Genomic DNA, 19,523 nt, shown 5'->3' on the forward strand with positions numbered 1-19,523 from the left:
TGAGGACCGCGCCTGGGTTTGACACATCATGCCTGTGAAGGAGGAAGGGTGAGGGACACATGCTGTCAGCACACATCAGAGGTGATTAATTGTCTGAATAATTGTTAACAGTAACTTGGTATTTTGTTACGCAGTATATTTGAACTTTGATGAGAATTGTGCAGCTCGCTTCTCACTGCCGTGGCATGCGGACTGATGATCCTCCACCTGTTGTGAGAAGCTGCTCATTTACATAAAGCTTAAAATCAGACCTGAATGTGTTGCTGATAATGTGTGCCTTTTGAAGGATATTAGTTATAGCTGTTGACTTACCTCACCTTTTCTATCCTTCGCAGAGTCGGTTTGTCGTGTCCACCTGGGGGGTGTTTGGCGATGAACGTGGGTCCAGAAGCACCTTTTGGGCGCTGGAGAGCGTGCCATCCTTCACTCCGCCAGACCGATGCAGTTTTCGTTTGTACACTTTGTTATGCACCAAAGGAGGAAAATAAATTGTTTTGTTATTGGAACCGCTTTCTGGTTGTTTTAGCGCTGGGTTCCGTCAGACGCAGGTCCGCTCCTCAACCCGCGTCGACACATAACAGTAGTTCCCGGCCATTCCATAATGGACCCAGCGGCAGAGGCAGTTCCGTTTGCTGAAAGAGTTCAAGAACACTTGGAGAAAATATGGGAGCAAGTACAGCATCTCACAAACCAAATTAAACAAACAGATGTCCGCGTTACAGAGCTTGCAGCGCAAGCCGTTCTGCTTCCTGCTGCTCCAGCTGCGGCACCATCGATACCGGTGCAGATAACTCCGTCACCCAGAGATTCGGCTTCCGAATTGATTATTTGTCGTCCAGAGCCTTATGCGGGAAACGTTGAAGCTTATGCTCCGTTTTTGATGCAATGTTCTCTGGTTTTTGCTCATACCGTCGCCCAGCGGTTGCTGAATCTCAGGTAGGGGAGGCAGAGTGCGGCGGATTATTCTGTGGATTTCCGAATTTTTCCTGCTCAGTCCGGTTGGAATGCCGCAGCATTAAGCGGAGTGTTTGTGGTTGGTTTAAATGATCCATTAAAAGACGAGCTAGTAGTCCGTGACGAGCCAAATGATTTAGATGAGCTAATATCGTTGGTGATTCGTCTACATGATCGGATGAAGGAGCGTGGACGCGAGAGAGGGCGGCCATCAGAACGGGTTTTTTTGTCTCGGGGCATTCCCCGACACAGATCTGGGCTGCCTCTTCTTCGCCCCACTGAGACTCCTCCGACAGGACCTCTGGCTCCTCTTGCAGATGAGCCCATGCAGCTCGGACGAGCTGAAGCCGCTATATTGCCCCGTCATAGAAGCGTCAAGAAAAATAGTGGTGACGTCTCTCCAGGTGTTCTGGGACAGGCGAAATAATACACAAAAAAAAAAAAAAAATTTGTTTGGGCTAATGTTTTTTTTTTTTCTGAAAGGGGTTATAAATTGTTTGGGGATTCAGGGGCGTATCTGGTGGAGTGAACAACAGGCGGTTCGAAGCACGTCCTGGACTCAGTTAATCGTTGGTTTTTATTATTTGTATTTAGGTATTTTCTGTTTGGGTCTGGGGTCGTTTTGTTTTGTTGTTTTTTTATTTCCCTACTTCCCTAACCCCAACCTCACTCGCCCCAAGACCGTTCGTCTTGTGGGTTGTGGGGTGGTGCAGGTTGGTCACGCTGAGCGTTCTCAGAAGACCTCTGCACCTGGGGGGGGGGGGGGGTTGTTAGGGGCGTTTTTTCTGGTTTGGTTAGGGCCCGGTTCCACTCCAGCCTCGGTGAGCCTTTGTACCGTTCGTCATTGGTGTTGCCGGGGTGTGGTGCAGCAGGAACATACGTCAGTCAGAGGGGTGGGCCGATCTGTTGCCGTTCGCCATTTCGGTAGTTCCACCCCTCCTGATAGGCTGGGGTATGGTCAAGTTGGGGCACCGGACGTATTTCCGGTTTTCCGCTGCGCCTTGGGGTTGGGGCCGGGTTAGTTTTTCCTGTTCCCTTCCCCGGCTTGATGTTTTGTGCCGTTCGCCAAAATGAGCCGCCGAAAGGCTCTGGGAGGGATCTGGGGTCTTTCGGGGTGCTGGGGAAGGTAACAGGTTTATCGGTTGTTTTATTTGCCCCCGGGGTTGTTTAATGTAGTCCTCCGGGGGTTGGACTTTTGTTTTTTTTGTTTCCTTCCAGGTTCCACCTCCAGGGTTGATGGGACGGTCCTCTGGGGGGGAATTGGCTTGTGGGGCCGACTAGCCAAGTGTGGCCGGGTCTGGGGTTCCTGGGTTGTGGGGAGGGTGCCTCCTGGGGTTTGATGGTACGGTCCTCTGGGGGGCGCCGTTGCTCCATGTGTACCTGGGGACCTCTGTGGGATTCCGGCTTTGGCTATTCCTCCTGGAACCGGCGGTGAAGGCCTTCTGGGGGGGTGTTGGGCTCTGCAAGTCGTTCTGGGGGGGTTGTTATTTTTCTTTCATGCATTTATGTTGTATTGTGTTTGTGGGGCTGTGTTGGGTTTTTGCATTTGGGAGTTTTTCTTTTCTTCCCAGGGTTGGATGGGACGGTCCCCTGGGGAGGTTTTGGGTGGGTTTTATGTTTTTCTTGTATGTTGGGTTGTTCTAGGGACTGTTTTGGGGTTTTTGTTGATGCCAGCCGGCCTTCCAGCTGCGGTGCCCTGTCCTGCTGTCTGTGGTGGACCTTGGGAGCGTTACGCTGTCTGCTTCCTGACGAGGACCCCGGAGGGAGGTGCTGTTCTCGGACCTGGTCTGTTCGTTCGCCGGGAGGCTTCCCGTTAAAGGGGAGGTACTGTTGTGTGTTGGGGGGGTGTGGCTGGACATTTTGGTGTTCTTGTCTTTTCTTTGCTCTCCAGGTGGTATGCAAACTGATTTATTGTCTGTGGAGAAGGTGCTGGCAGAAGAGTCCTTCACCCTCATCAACATGATGTGCAGCACCTGTGGATGGTGCTCACGTGCAACCTTAAAGACTTTCAGCTGAAGCAGATAATGAGATGGCGTTCTGCATTTAAGTCATGTGTGATTCAAGCAGAATTGCCGGGAACTTGACCTTGTGATGTTCATTTGTGAGATGCTGAGGACCGCGCCTGGGTTTGACACATCGTGCCTGTGAAGGAGGAAGGGTGAGGGACACATGCTGTCAGCACACATCAGAGGTGATTAATTGTCTGAATAATTGTTAACAGTAACTTGGTATTTTGTTACGCAGTATATTTGAACTTTGATGAGAATTGTGCAGCTCGCTTCTCACTGCCGTGGCATGCGGACTGATGATCCTCCACCTGTTGTGAGAAGCTGCTCATTTACATAAAGCTTAAAATCAGACCTGAATGTGTTGCTGTTTGTACACTTTGTTATGTACCAAAGGGGGAAAATAAATTGTTTTGTTATTGGAACCGCTTTCTGGTTGTTTTAGCGCTGGGTTCCGTCAGACGCAGGTCCGCTTCTCAACCCGCGTCGACACATAACACCCATATTGGCCTCTCTTCATTGGCTTCCTGTTAATTCTAGAATAGAATTTAAAATTCTTCTTCTTACTTATAAGGTTTTGAATAATCAGGTCCCATCTTATCTTAGAGACCTCATAGTACCATATCACCCCAATAGAGCGCTTCGCTCTCAGACTGCAGGCTTACTTGTAGTTCCTAGGGTTTGTAAGAGTAGAATGGATCAGGTGACCCTGAACCATCCCTTAGTTATGCTGCTATAGACTTAGACTGCTGGGGGGTTCCCATGATGCACTGTTTCTTTCTCTTTTTGCTCTGTATGCACCACTCTGCATTTAATCATTAGTGATCGATCTCTGCTCCCCTCCACAGCATGTCTTTTTCCTGGTTCTCTCCCTCAGCCCCAACCAGTCCCAGCAGAAGACTGCCCCTCCCTGAGCCTGGTTCTGCTGGAGGTTTCTTCCTGTTAAAAGGGAGTTTTTCCTTCCCACTGTAGCCAAGTGCTTGCTCACAGGGGGTCGTTTTGACCGTTGGGGTTTTACATAATTATTGTATGGCCTTGCCTTACAATATAAAGCGCCTTGGGGCAACTGTTTGTTGTGATTTGGCGCTATATAAATAAAATTGATTTGATTTTGATTTGTATGTAGTGAGCGCCTCGTATGGCAGCACCCTGAAATCAGGGTGAATGTGAAGCATTATTGTAAAGCGCTTTGAGTATCTGATGCAGATGGAAAAATGCAGTCCATTTACCATTTACTGCTACAAACATGTCAGGACATGCTGAATTAAGATATTTATTGTGGAAGTGATGGTGAAACTGAATCATTTTGAGCCATTATATTATACGTTATTTGAAGCTTTCACACACAGCTGTAGCCTCTTTCTTCTGCCATTAGGGGGCACTACGTCATCATTCTTCTTCTTCTTCCTTTGTTGGATTTATTGTTTTGTGCAATCCCATCAGGGGCTATGGCTGCCGTGGACTTTACACTGAACTCCCTCTGGTGGCCATTTTTGGCCAATGAAAACATCACCTAGCTCAATACAAATACATGTAATTTGGTCACTTTTCGAAGGGATCAGACTCGTCAATAAAGTCAGTTTAATGTACAATGGTTGATTTCAGGTCAGCTTGGTGTATAAATCTCACGTTCCAGGCAGTGAGAGCTGTCAGTGGACTGTTAGAGACAAAACAAAACCAGCTGATTTCAATAGACAGTCAGTGCAGCCTGAGCTTGTTTTCATTGGGCGGCCATTCGCAGAGGTACAAATTCTCACCTTCGGATTGGCCACTTTGCCGGAAGTGATCCGCGGCAACCCATAATGCTCTATAGTGGTCCTCCTCCGGCCCCCCATCTCCCTCCCCAACCCAGCTGACTCACCGGTTGGAAAAATATGCTTCTCACAGCATTCTTCGAGAAATAGCAATAGAAATATACGTGCCTTGTTTCAAAAAGATCTCATCTGTAATCCAGCTTCTATATTTTACTGGAATCGATATGCGAGTTTCTATATTTTACTGGAATCGATATGCGAGTGATATCAGCTGGAAGAAAAGTCTGGATGAGTCCTCATGAATACCAGATAGACTACATGTTGAAATTTAAGAGGGATATAAACACAAACTGTTCCTTTTGCAAGTGTCACCCTCAAACAGTGCTGCACCTTTTTTTGGGGGGTACTGCTCACACACCTGGAAATTTGGGCAAGATTTCAGTAAATTTATCATTGACCATGTGTGTAGAGATTTTACTTTATTATGGGAGACTGTAATATTTAGTTTTTTAGAAAATGTAATAAGTATTTTGTGATTAACCTTTTATTACTACAGGGGGAAAAATCTTATTTGTAAGTGTAAATTCAAGAGCAGAAAACCTCATTTTGTGCCTATCCTTAAAGAGACTGGACAATATGTCAAACTAATTTCTAAATCAAGCAACCAAAGGTGATAAAAACTGTCACTATATGTACCTCCTTGAATATGTTTGTTTGATACCCCTGGACTTTCCTTCTTCTGTTCTGTATTTGTATACTTGATTGTACTTATTATTTTCAATAAAGTTTCTGAAATAAGAAATTTGTTTCATGGTTCACTGCTGCCACAACCGGTGCAGAGATGACCTTTGACCTCGGAGTGATTTCAGCTGCAGCGGTTAAGAAGTGAACCGTGTACTATGCTGGATCCGTAAGTCTTTCACCAGTCCAGATGAAACCTCTCTGTCCAGCCTCTTCAAGATCGATGTCAGACTGCGTGCCTCAGGTTCGACGTTGTCAGCACACAGCGCAGCCGGGTGAAAGGGACTTGACCAGCTGTCTGCGCTGTGGAGCACGAGGTACCGGAGGTGAGTTCCATGTTTATTCATGTCATCATGTGCTGGCCAAACATTTCCACATCATACCTGCTACAGACTTAGGATGTGTATGTGTAATAATACGTGTGTTACAGCGGTGACATCCCGTTCAGCTGCATTGTAGGGCTGCACCGAGCCTCTGACGCACACACAGTGCCACATACATGTTATTACATAACCAACATTTCCTCAGCCCTCCCTGGCCAGGGTCCAGTGGAAGTGGACAAACGTGGCACAGCATGTCGGCAGGCTTTGTGTCAGGGTGGGCCGCTGCCCAGCACCAGGAGCGGCTTTAACCGCGAAGCAGACTCCCAGACTTGGTTTACGCATGTGAGAAATCATGATCTTTATTCCAGGCTCTGGTTCAGTACACAGGTGGTCAGTCAGCGGAGCAGAGGCACAATAGGGGTCAAGCAAAAATGCAGTCATATTCTGGCAGGCTTCAAAGGCACAAGCAAACAGTTTTCAAGGATGAGGCAGAAAGGTGTGGTCGAGGAGGACAGAGCAAAACATGGTACACAGCCAGGCAAGAAATCAGGACTAAATACAAAGGCTGGGATGTGTGCATGAAGCAACAACAAACTGGCAAGGGACTGTGCAAGTGTTTAAATGCTGTTGGACTAATCAGTTTGAATGGAGGGACAGGTGGTGTTAACGAGGTGCACGTGTGGAGCAATCTAGAAAGGAGGCGTGATTAGTGGACCAAGATAAAGCATGTTGCAAGATAGTGAGGAAGGACAACACAAAGTAGAGTGAAGTAAGACACAAAGATGCGTGAGCAGGTGCAAAGAGCGTGAGTGAGTAGAAACACAAAGCAGAAAGAGTCACGGAGAGAGAAGAGGACACAAGAGCTGGTGAAGTGCCAACACAATCAGATATGAGTGAGGGATGAAGGCATGATGACAGGTGTAAGGGCGTGGAGTGGAGACAAAAATGGCAATGAGAAAAACAGAGAACAGAGCTAAAACGGAAACCAAGGGCAGAATATAATACTACAGTGAACAGGTCATGAACATGAGAACTGATCACAGACTAAAATGGAAAATAAATACTTAAGCAAAACTAAACTGGAATTGACTAAGAAAACAAGGTGGTAAAACAAACTATTAGAAAAACAGAGACTACATGATGACAGAAAGCAAAACCCGGCATTACAGCATAACAGTTAACACAAATGAGAAAAGCAAAATAAACAAGTGATAAACTAATGAACAATAATGCAAACACACACACCGGCTGAAGAAAACTAGAATGGAAGTGAACTAATGGCTGAAGAGTAAAAGAAACAATGAGGCAAAGCAAAACAGAACAGAGAATAAACACATGACGAAAATAAAATAACTAGTAAATTCAAGGCTGGGGCATGTGAAGGGGAAAAAAGAAAGAGGGAAAACCCGAATCAAAGCCCAGATCCGGCCGAAATTGTGACACTTTGCTGTGACTGATCAGTCTCAGAGCTCAATCAACCACAATCACATCGTTTCAAATGCTGTGAGAATATGCAAATTGTGGTCAGATGCTCATCAGATTATACATGCACCGTCGTTGGATAGGTGTCCCAACTCGATGGTGCCCATCGAGTTTTGAACATGTGCATCACACTCGGGGCCGCCGGCCGATTTTGACCAACTATGTCGACTTCCACAGATGGCTGTCAGAACATTTTAGAACTGAAATCCAATACTTTTTGGATGTGCACCAATTCATAAGTCCGATGTTGTGATTTGGCGCTATATAAATGAAAATAAATTGAAAAATAAATTGAAATTGATGCCACTCTGCGTGATTCCAGCTATATGTGACGGGGGTACAAGGGCGAACAGGGAGAAGCGGATACCCTCAAGTTCACGTTGAATCGTGTCTCTGTGAAGAATGAAGATGATGAAGAGAAGCCTCAGTCCTCACACCTTCATCACAGACTGACTGGGGAGGGAAGAGGGGTGGAGCCTAAAGTCAGCTGCTCCACTAAAGACATGAAAACAGAATCTGATGGAGAGGACTGTGGAGGATCAGAACCAGAAACAAAATCACATGCAGATAGTCACTTACAAATAAATAAATGGAAAAGAACTCAGACTCTTCTGAACCTGAGACTGATAACCATGCTGACTGGAAGAAGACTAGGGAGCCAAAGTCTGGCTTAGACTCTCTGGAAAATAATGCCGCCCATGTGCATGATATTACCAGTAAGAAACAATTTTTCTGCTCTGAATGTGGTAAAATGTTTAACTGTAATGGAAATCACAAGATGCACATAAGAATCTGGCTGAGGATTCCAAGTACGAATATTTGGGAATTGAAGAAAATACTACAATAGAGCATTAAAAAAATGAGAGAAAGTAACACAAGAATACCTAAACCGCTTAAAGAAGATCTGCAAATCAGAATCAACACACGAACAAGATCACAGCCATAAACCGGTTTGCAATGCATGTGGTGACCTATGGGTTTGGCATAGTAGCTTAATAAGTTAGATACTAAAACCAGGAAGATGCTCACCCTACATAAAGTTACATACAGAAATCAGTGCATGGACAGAATATATCTCCCCCGTCGAGAAGGCAGCCTAGGTCTTACAGAAATCAACCAGGCTTATAGAGCATCTACAAGGTCTGTTAGAAAAGTATCGTACCTTTTTATTTTTTTCAAAAACTATATAGATTTGATTCATATGTTTTTACGTCAGCCAAGCTTGAACCTTTGTGCGCATGCGTGAGTTTTTTCATGCCTGTCGGTTGCGTCATTCGCCTGTGGGCAGGCTTTGAGTGAGCACTGCTCCACCCCTCTCGTCGTTTTTTCATTGCGAGGAAATGGCTGAATGATTTGGGCTTTTTTTCCATCAGAATTTTTCAGAAACTGTTAGAGACAGGCAGCTGGAAACCACTCAAAAAATTTATCTGGCTTTCGGTGAAAATTTTACGGGCTTCACAGAGAATAAGGACTGTTACTACAGCTTTAAGGATGGCCCACAATGGCACGCGGCGCAAGTTTTTTTCCAAAGAGATTTTGTCATGGAAATCTGCGCGGAGGCTTCGCGCGTCACGACCGATTCGCTGATGAAGCGAGACAAAGGAACACCTCCGTTTCGGAGTGTTAGAGGACAAGTTGGGACATGTCTATCTCGGCTTTCAATGCTTACCAGTCGAGTGAGTATAAGAGAAATTGTGGAGCGCTGGGCATGCCCCAACTTGTGTTCCTTTGTCTCGCTTCATCAGCGAATCGGTCATGACGCGCGAAGCCTCCGCCGGATTTCCATGACAAAATCTCTTGTTAAAAGTGAAATCTGCCAGAAAATGGCTGATGTCCAGCTCTTGTGATAACCAGAGAAATTGCACACAACGGTCCCAGCTCCACACAGCGATCCGTTTAGAAATGATGTGGTGTTTTCTGCCTCTCGATGGCGGCTCGGAGCGCGGCGTGCCGTGCGGCATTGTGGACAGTCCTTAAAGCTGTAGTAACACTCCTTATTCTCTGTGAAGCCTGTAAAATTTTCACCGAAAGCCAGATACATTTTTTGAATTGTTTCCAGCTGCCTGTCTCTAACAGTTTCTGAAAAAATTCTGATGGAAAAAAAGCCCAAATCATTCCGCCATTTCCTCGCAATGAAACAACGACGAGAGGGGTGGACCACTGCTCACTCAAAGCCTGCCCACAGGCGAATGACGCAACCGACAGGTGTGGAAAAACTCACACATGCGCTCGAAGGTTCAAGCTTGGCTGACGTAAAAACATATGAATCAAATCTATATAGTTTTTGAAAAAAATAAAAAGGAACGATACTTTTTTAACAGACCTCATATAATAAGTATTGGGCAGTACTTAAAGAGTTCTCAAGAAGAAGTCATGAAAAAAGGTAACACAACATCATATTAAGACCTTGTCACAACAGACCTCCATTATTAAATTGGCAGAAAACTTTGGAGCAGCTCTCTTACAAGAGAGAGAAAACAATGATCTGACACCTGCAACAAAACTAGCAAGACAGGCCAGAGAACAATACAGCAAAAGAACAAAAACATTGAATGAACAGATGGAAACAGCACAAAAGGGTTTATACAGTGGCTAACAAATGGAGAACTCTGTTTCAATGGAGAAAGAATTATAGTTGGAGCACAAGATCAGGGGCATCTAACAAATGGCAGGAATTTCACAAAAGATCAATGCAGATTCTGTTATGCAACTGTTGAGAGTGTAAATCACTTAATATCAGCATGTCAGATCCTCATGGCAGATGGACATTATACAAGCCAGCACAACAAGATCTGTAAATATCTACACTGGAAAGTATGCAAGGAACTGAAGATGGAAGTAGAGGAAAACGTCTGGGAGCATGAGCCAGCACCAGTCTCATCCAAAAGAAAAGTAACTGTCTTCTACGACAAAGAGATCCCAGCAGGAAGACATATTGAAGGAGGTGCCATAAAACCTGATACTGTCATCTGGAACAAACAAGAGAAGACAGCTAAAATCATTGATGTGACAGTCCCCAACGACTATGGCCTGAATAGAGCTTAAAGGGAGAAAATCACAAAATACCAAGACCTTAAAAATGACCTACGAACAACATGGTCATTAAAAGAAATTGATATCATACCAGTTGTGGTGGGAGCAACAGGGCTTATGAAGAAGAACCTGAAGAAATACCTCGAGGCAATCCCTGGTCATCCAAGTTCCCATGAGGTGCAGATATCCGCAGTTAAGGGAACGGTCACCATCTTGAAGCAATCCCTCGGATACAATGCCAGTAATGATTAGGATGTAACTGTAGACCCCAGATTTGGGGCCCAAAATCTAAGAGAAATAATAATAATAAAAAAAAGAGAGAAACCATTCAGTGGTTCTGAGTGTGGTAATCGGTTTAACCGCAAGACTAATCTGAACAGACACATAAGAATTCATACGGGACTAAAACCCTTCAGCTGCTCTGAATGTGAGTCAATATTTGGGGACAAGACTTGTTTAAATGCACACCTGAAAATCCACACCAACAAGAAACCAGCCAGAGTCCACACAGAAGAGAAACCATTCTGCTGTTCTGAATGTGGGATAAGATTTACCAGCAAGGCAAATCAGAAGACACACATGACAATTCATACTGGAGAGAAACCATTTAGCTGCTCTCAGTGCTGTAAAGGGTTTGGAGACAAGAACCTTCTGAAACATCACATGAGAATTCATACAAAGAATGTCAGGACTCATGATGGATTGACACTGGAAGCAGTAGGAGACCAATGCAGACTCTCAGACATGGCTGGTTGCAATGAATAGAAGACTTTATCTTGTGACCAGCCAGGAGAATCAATACACAGGTATTCAGATAACGAGGCAGAGGTATCAGACAGGGTACAGGCTGGGACATGGTCAATAATATGACCAGAGGTCATACCAATGGCGTTGAGGAGTATTGCAGACAAAAACAGAGGCAGAGTCAAAATACAAGCTGAATTCAGGATTACGGCAAGGTGGAGGTCGGAGCAAACAAGCAAGGTCAAAACACTAAGAAGCAAACGACATGAACTAAAGGCAAGAAAGTGAACAAAGTCAACCATCAGGTAGTGAGCTGTGGAACTGTGAGGGTTTAAATGAGGAGCAAACTAATCAAGGTGATGTGAAGCAGGTGTGTGGAAGGTTCTGGAAAGAGGTGTGGTTTAGTGAACAAAGAAGAGGGAAGAAAGGCAAGAGAGTGTGGAAGGGCAAAACAAAGCGGTGCAAAGCAAGAGAAGTGAGTGACAGAAAAACTAACTGTGAGAAACAAGATGTGCTCAAATGTGAGCAAAACAAAAGGGGCAAACCTAAGAACTAACATGACAAGTCAAAAAGGGGAAAACAAGAAAACTAATGATTATAACTAAAACTAGAATGGAGCTATTGCTGACTGGTACAGAAAAGTGAATACAATAAAAATGGAAAAACAAACTATTGGTTCAACAGAGAATAAGTGATGAACAGAAAACAAAACTGGTGACTACTGAATAATGCAATAAAAGACAAATAGAATGTAATCTGATGAGCAACACTGAAAATAAAAAAATAACAAAAACCTGTGACTAAGCATAATACAACAAATGTGATAAATAGAACTAAACTAAGACTAAAGTAACTTAAAGGACCATGAGTGAACAAATACAATAACCAGCTATAGAATAAATGAATGCAAAACAAAATGATAAAGAATAAAACCAGTGACTAAATGGTAAACAAAGCAAGGCAATAAACAGAACCAAACTGAGACTAATATGATAAAGTATAAACATATGAAAAGCAAAACCAGAAAATCAGAGGAAATTATGCAAGGGCTAGGACCTAAACCATGAGCTGGGGCCGAGTATGGCACAGGAAAACCATACAGTTGTTAATTTTGTAAGAAGCTTTTTAGATGGAGCAGTGATGCTGTGATTCACGAGATGCCACACAGGAGAGAAACCATACAGCTGTTCAACTTGTCATAAGTGTTGTGTGGGCCGCTGAAGAGGAGGTACTGCTGGCCCACCACCACCAGAGGGCGCCCTGCCTGGAGTGCGGGCTCCAGGCACCAGAGGGCGCCGCCGCCTCACGGGAGCAGCCTCGGTGACAGCTGTCACCCATCACCTGAGACAGCTGACGGCAATCATCAGTGGGGTATATCAGCAGGACGGCATCTCCACCTCATTGCCGAGATATCGTTTCTACCAGAGAGGGTAACATATCAAAGCCTACTGAGTACACAGTTTTGACTGAGCTAGTTATTGGTTTACTGTTCCAACGAGAGGTGGAGGTACCTTTCCTGCCGTTCGGAGTTCTGGGTGCAAACGCGCCCCCATCTAACTGTTCTTTTTCCCTCGCCAGCAGTACCAGGTCCGACACGCGGAGGCAGTGGCCACCTGGGAGTTCGGGACTTGGCGGCTCCAGTATTCCCGGGGTCCTGTGGCGGAGGAAGCCGTGTGGTTCCGGTCTTACCTTGGAGAGGCGTCTCCTATCTTCGAGCCTGCCCACACGACACCTTTGTGTATTGACTGTTGTCCATTTCTGTAATTGGTTGTATTCGTTGTGCACATTCACAACAGTAAAGCTTTGTTATTTTGACTTACTCCATTGTCCGTTCATTTGCGCCCCCTGTTGTGGGTCCGTGTTCCTACACTTTCCCAACAATAAGTGTTTTAAATAAAAATATACTCTGACCAGACACATGACAGTCCACACGGAAGAAAAAAAAGTTCAGATGCAGTGTGTACAAGAAAGGCTACAACCAGAACTCGAATTTCAAAAAGCATGAAGGAGGTGCCAGAAACTGTCATTTTTTGTTAAACTTTGACAGCTTCACGTTACAGATTGTATTTTAGCAATGTTCCATTTTTGACTGAAATAATCAAGTATGTAAAATAAATAAAAAAGATATTCTCACAGCACTGTGGTTTGTACGTCCAGGCTTCAGTGAGTAAACATCCCATGTGGTGATTTCACCAATTAATTAGCTGCCTGAAGAGTCGAACTCATTAGAATCAGCTGGTTTAGTGGGTGGATGAAAGAACCGTGGGAGGGCTTTTTGTGACTGAAGCCGGCGTTCCTCACCTCTGGTTAAAAGTTTTAAAACAGTGGCGTCCAAAGACATTCCAGAAAGGGCCAAGAGGGTGCTGGTTTTCTTTGATTTCACTGATTAACATCACTTTGCGCAGATGAGATGAGTTTGTCAGTGAAATTACCTACTGGAGTCAGTCGCTACAAAGAAAACCTGCCCCCTCTTGGACCTTTCTGGAATGTCTTCAGACACCACTGTTTGAAATTAACTGGATTGAGAATCTGTGTCAGATGATAGTTTGATGAATTTTATGGATCTCCATCATTATTGGGAAAGATGAGACCGACTGATGTGTTTGTATTCTAAAACACATGGATTGTTTTACAATCAAAGCTGATGTGTGTGTTTTCTTGTTAGCATTTAAACTGGAGGAGGAACAACACCAGAGCATGACATATACGAGGTCTATTAGACAATAAACTGGCCCTTTTATTGTTTTTTAACTATATGGATTTGAATGACATGCGATTCCACCAATCATGCTTGAACCCTCGTGCGCATGCGTGAGTTTTTTCACGCGTGTCAGTGACGTCATTTCCCTGTGGGCAGGCCTTGAGTGAGATGTGGTCCCGCCCTCTCGGCTGAATTCCTTTGTTTCACACGCTGCTCGAGACGGCGCGCGTTGCTTTATCAAAAATTTTTCTGGACCTGTGAGGAATATCCAAGTGGACACTATTCGAGAAATTTAGCTGGTTTTCGGTGAAAAGTTTAACGGCTGATGAGAGATTATGGGGTGTTTCTGTCGGTGTAAGGACTTCCCACGGAGCGGGACGTCGTGCAGCGCTTCCAGGGGCCGTCGTCGGCTTGTTTCGACCTGAAAACATCCTAATTTAAGGCTTAATTCACCCAGGACGTCGTGAGAGAACAGAGAAGATTCAGAAGAGGCTGGCATGAGGACTTTATGCGGACCACTGTTTAAGGACATTTTTTAATGAAAGACGTGCGCGCAAACCAGCTGAATTTATCGAATGGTGTCCACTCAGTTGTGCCTTACAGTTTTGAAAAAATTTTGATCAAACAAAGCAGCAGTCTCTGAGCCATTCCTAAACAATGAAAAAACGACGAGAGGGTGGGCCACTCCTCACTCAAAGACTGCCCACAGGCGAATGACGTAACCGACAGGCGTGAAAAAACTCTCGCATGCCCACGAGGGTTCAAGCATGTCTGATGTAATCACACGTGATTCAAATCCATATGGTTTTTGAAAAAAATAATAAGGTCAGATACTTTTCTAATAGACCTCGTATTGTTATGTGTCGACGCGGGTTGAGGAGCGGACCTGCGTCTGACGGAACCCAGCGCTAAAATAACCAGAAAGCAGTTCCAATAACAAAAACAATTTATTGAGTCACCCTCTGGTGCTAAACAAAGTGTAGAAACTAAAACAGCGTCATTCTGGTGGAGTGAAGGCTGGCACGCTCTCCAGCGCCCAAAAGGATCGAAGCCCGGCGCTTCTGGACTCACTGTTACCGCCAAACACCCCCCAGGTGGACACGACAAACCGACTCTCTCTGATGTGTGCTGACAGCATGTGTCCCTCACCCTTCCTGCTTCACAGGCACGATGTGTCAAACCCAGGCGCGGTCCTCAGCGTCTCACAAACGAACATCACAAGGTCGAGTTCCCGGCAATTCTGCTTGAATCACACATGGCTTAAATGCAGAACGCCATCCAATTATCTGCTTCAGCTGAAAGTCTTTAAGGTTGCATGTGAGCACCATCCACAGGTGCTGCACATAATGTTGATGAGGGTGAAGGACTCTTCTGTCAGCACCTTCTCCACAGACAAATCAGTTTCATACCACCTGGAAAGCAAAGAAAAGAAAAGAACACCAAAATGTCCAGCCACACCCCCCCAACACACAACACGTATACCAGCATAAATGATATACATTTGGCCTACGATAGAGATTTTTTGATTTTGTTGTATTATCGAGGTAATGCATGTTAATGGACTGAAGGTGGCAGCAATGCAACAATAAGGATGCCTGCTGCTGTTCAAGACCATAGAAGCAGAATGTTGATGACGCTACTTCTCGCAGCCGGAAATGTTGCTGCACACACTCCACGGAGTTTGATGCTGCTTGCCGGGCAGCCTAAATCCGAACCAAGACCAAGTAATGGATGTTGCACTGGTCTTTATCACTAGCTACTCTGTTTCGCTTTGAGCCATATTTAATCAAAATGACAATTACGTATTGCAGCCGGTTGCAGCCGGTGGCTCTAATTTCTGCGTGTTGGAGAAACCAAAGCTTTTTGAACCATTGAATCAATATGAAGCAATTGTATTGAAGTGGTTCAGTGCTTCGAAGCATTTGATAAAATTAAACATGGCGACATCTGCTGGCCAATCTTCAACATAGCACTTGCATGCAACAATGAAAGTCAGGTACTGTTATGTTTAATAATAAAGAATCTATGTGGACCTTGAAATTTGACTATGATTTTCATTTAAAGACATTAATATATACTTGTGTATCATGTGACTGTGTCATCATAAAATACTGTATGTCACTGAGATATAAATTGAGAATGCTGTGAAACAGTTGAAACCCAGCCTTAACTGGGGAGGGGGTCTGAGACCCGCTTTGTCCCCTGTTTACAATGGGGTACTCAGGTCAAAGCAGTTTCAGTCTTTTGTTCATGGTAATGAGTCATTCATGTCATCAGGAGAGTCGTCAAGGAAGCCATCAGGAGAGGCGTCCGTCCCATCATTAGGAGGGACAGCTACCCTGTCATTAGAGGGTACTAATTAGAGCTATTGTTTAGTTACTAGCCCACAGCAGTCTGCCTCTCCTTAGGAGGGGTCTGGTTAGGTTTAAAACTCCAGCTTTTGTAGCTTCTGTTTATCTTCTCTACAAGAGTCAAGACAGAAGTCAGCTACTAGAGCAAGAATTTGAGCTCAGGAAGCTTCTTCGATTTGAATCGAAACGTCCTCGCATCAGCAACCCAGTCCAGTCGAAGATTCAAGCTTCTCTACTATGGAAACCACCTGGACAACTGAGAGCCTACACAGAAAGACAGCAGGTTTGTTTGCTTTTTGCTAAGCTAACATTAGCATAGCCACAACTAGCCAGAAAGCCAGCTGGTAACATCTCTGCAGACCCCTCCCACCCTTAACACACCCTGTTTAAACTCCTCCCCTCTGGTTGACGTACAGAGCTCTGTACGTCAGAACAACCAGACACAGGAACAGTTTCTTTCCACAGGCCATCACTCTGAATGAACAACTTAACTTCCCAAAAAACTCACTCATCATGTACCTCATGTGTTAACTTCAATCTGTTTTTTGTCTCACACATCCTTTTCTTTTTCTCTTATTGCACATTTTATTTTCTTGCACATTTCATTTGCACATTTATTACTGTGAAATTATTCAGTGTTTATGTGTATTTCTACATGCCGTACAGAGAGAGTGCAGCTCAAACCGAAGTCACATTCCTTGTATTGTTTGGATACTATTCTGATGCTGAGACTTTGGATACATGCATTTATCGCTGCTAGATTGGATTATTGTAATGATTTATTTTCTGGTTGCCGTAGTCCAGTACTAGGGGTCTTCAACTGGTTCAAAATTCTGCTGCCAGACTCTTGAGATGAAGGCAGAAGGTTTACATATCACATTACCATCATTTTGGCATCCCTTCACTGGCTACCTGTCTCTGTGAGGGTTCGGATTTGAAGGTTCTGTTATTGGCCTATAAACATTGTTCATGGACTGGCACTGGCCTATTTGGTTGATTTAGTAGACCCCTAAGTACCCTCCCAGGCTTTGCGTCATGGGATGCAGGATGCTCTGTGTCCCAAGGGTGAGGAAAAGGTCTGTGGGACACAGAGCGCTCTCATACTGTGCTCCTGTTTTGTGGAATGATCTCCTGGCCTCATTGAGACATTTCTTATGTCTCTGTGGAGACATAAGAAAAGACTGAAGACACATCTTTTTTACCCAGTCCTATGGCTAGCATCTTTGTATATTATTTTAATTTAATTTACTCTTTATTGTGTTTTTCAAACTTTTAATTGTGCTTTAGATGTTTTAATTTTATTTTACATTGTCTTTGAGCTGTTTTGTGTGAGGTGCCTTGAGGCGACGTTGTCACGAATTGGCGTGATATAAATTGAATAAATTAAACTGAACTGAAAATTCTGATTCTGGTGGGAGTTACACTGTTGGGTGCAGTTGTTAGAGTGTTGTCTGTTTTTGAGTGAAAACACATTCTTCTAATCAACTTTTACTTTTTATCACATTAATTATTCATTTAATCATTTTTATGTTAGAATCATTCTCAGATTTTACTTGTAATATATTAATACTTCATTTGATCATACTTTGTCATTTAAAATCATCTTAGACATATTCCATCGTCTTCACCACTGAGTTCATCCCGTGGGCCTCTCCATCTGCATGGAAAAGTCCGGTATGACCTCAGTCACTCCAGGAAAGTACCAAACACTGTTCAGTTATTCCAACAGCGTGTGTATTAATCCAATGGCACGTGTTATATTCCAAGATGAAAACAAGCTGAAAGCAAGCTTAAAGTCATCTTTCTTGACAACAGAGATTGGGTTTTCTGAGGGATGTGACTGTCCCTGCAGTCCCACAGAGGAACCAAAGCCATGGAGACACCTCAAGCCTGCAAGGATACCCAGAAAAGAAGATCCAAATCCATCAGACAGCTGTGAGGTTCCAGGAGAACCCGAGGCTCAGAGAGACAATGGTGGAAATAAATCTGTAGTTAGATAACTTCTAATATCAAAGTGTACTGTTGAAATCAAACAATCACAGGTGAAGGTGTATAGATGCACCTGTGACCTCAGGACAAGGTCGAGACATGGCAGGCACGCTCTTACTTTGAAGGCACCACTGTTCCCTCTCTTACTTTGAAGGCGCCTCTGTTCCCTCTCTTACTTATTCTCTCTTACTTTGAAGGCGCCCTGTTCCCCTCTCTTACTTTGAAGGCGCCTCTGTCCTCTCTCTTACTTTGAAGGTGCCTCTGTTTCCTCTCTTACTTTGAAGGCGCCTCTGTTTCCGGCCCTTAGCTTAGCCTGCTAGCTGTGAGCAGCAGCGTTCGTGTCTGTGACGCTTTGGTTTTTTTGTTGTTTTGTGACGGAGTTTGTTGTAGAAAAAGTTGGTGTCGTCGTGTGAAAATGTCTAAAGTCCAAATGCTGAGAGCGTGGTGAAGCAGCGACTAACTGCGGCTGCTGAAGAGATATTTGGGCTGTTTGAAAGAACCATAGCAGAGTACGAGGAGGAACTTTGTCGTTCTAAAGAGGAGAACCACCGACAGCGACACCTGCTGGACGCCGTCTTTAACCCCGGACGTTCACTTACAGGCAGCAGCGTTTGTTGACTTTAAGCTGGATTTCTATCTGCGTGAAGTCAGTTTGAAGTTGGATGTCTGTGAACTGAACTCACCATTTATTTATTTTTCTTTTGTGTTTGACCTGAAATCACCCTGAAGTTGTCATCAGGTCTGTTGGATTTCAAAAAATTGGAAAAAATGTCATTGGTTTCTTTCACCAAACATCAAATCTAGGGCTTCCATCTCAAATGTACTTTCAGGTCTTTTTTTTTAAAGAAATCCTTCCTCTACACCACTTCATCAGGAAGCTGGAGTTGATACAGTCACTTTCCCAGTTCCGGATCACTGCTGTAGTTTTTTGCGCCGCACGTTTCTCGTCATCAGCACGAATAATAATACTTGGTACCAATGGAAAGACTGATGTTTTGTCTACAAACGACCACAAGCTCGACGGATCCAGCCGTCCTGGTGATCAGCAGAGGAATCCAAACATCCCGGTGTCTGCGGTGTGCACGCTTTTTCTGACTCACTCATTCCTGCAAGTTTGAAGTAACGATCTCTAAACGTAGCAAAGGTGAGTTAGCCGTTCGGTGTTTTTTGGTTCTAGAGTGGGAAAATACTTACTTACTTGGGTAGAAAATGTCAGTGTGTTAAGTCGTGCGTTTATCTCCGACGTGAAAACGTGCCGGTTGTGGATCACTGAAGCAGCAGCCTCGTGTCTGTACTTGTGATCCATGTGGACTTTGGGGCTCATCTCAACATCACGAATGGACATGAATGTGGGGGCTTTTACTTTTTAATTCGGGAGAAATCTCACCTCCACACTTAATTTTTTGCTCGTAAAAAACGTATAATGGCGCCTTTCGAAACTAAGT

The 19,523-nt window shown here is 44.3% G+C and overlaps 1 protein-coding gene and 1 long non-coding RNA gene across 2 annotated transcripts in view; both read left to right on the plus strand.

Annotated features, from left to right (window-relative positions):
• Positions 1-19,523, plus strand: part of LOC117525401 (zinc finger protein OZF-like) — a 108,493-nt gene that overhangs the window by 75,701 nt on the left and 13,269 nt on the right. The gene's annotated exons all lie outside the window — the stretch shown is intronic.
• LOC117525407 lies at positions 1,548-18,651 on the plus strand. Its single transcript, XR_004565037.1, has 4 exons — positions 1,548-1,573; positions 13,395-13,403; positions 17,922-17,925; positions 18,519-18,651. It is a non-coding gene; the product is annotated as an uncharacterized LOC117525407 (long non-coding RNA).

The sequence above is a fragment of the Thalassophryne amazonica genome, chromosome 14, assembly GCF_902500255.1.
Source record: "Thalassophryne amazonica chromosome 14, fThaAma1.1, whole genome shotgun sequence".
Taxonomy (NCBI): Eukaryota; Metazoa; Chordata; class Actinopteri; order Batrachoidiformes; family Batrachoididae; genus Thalassophryne; species Thalassophryne amazonica.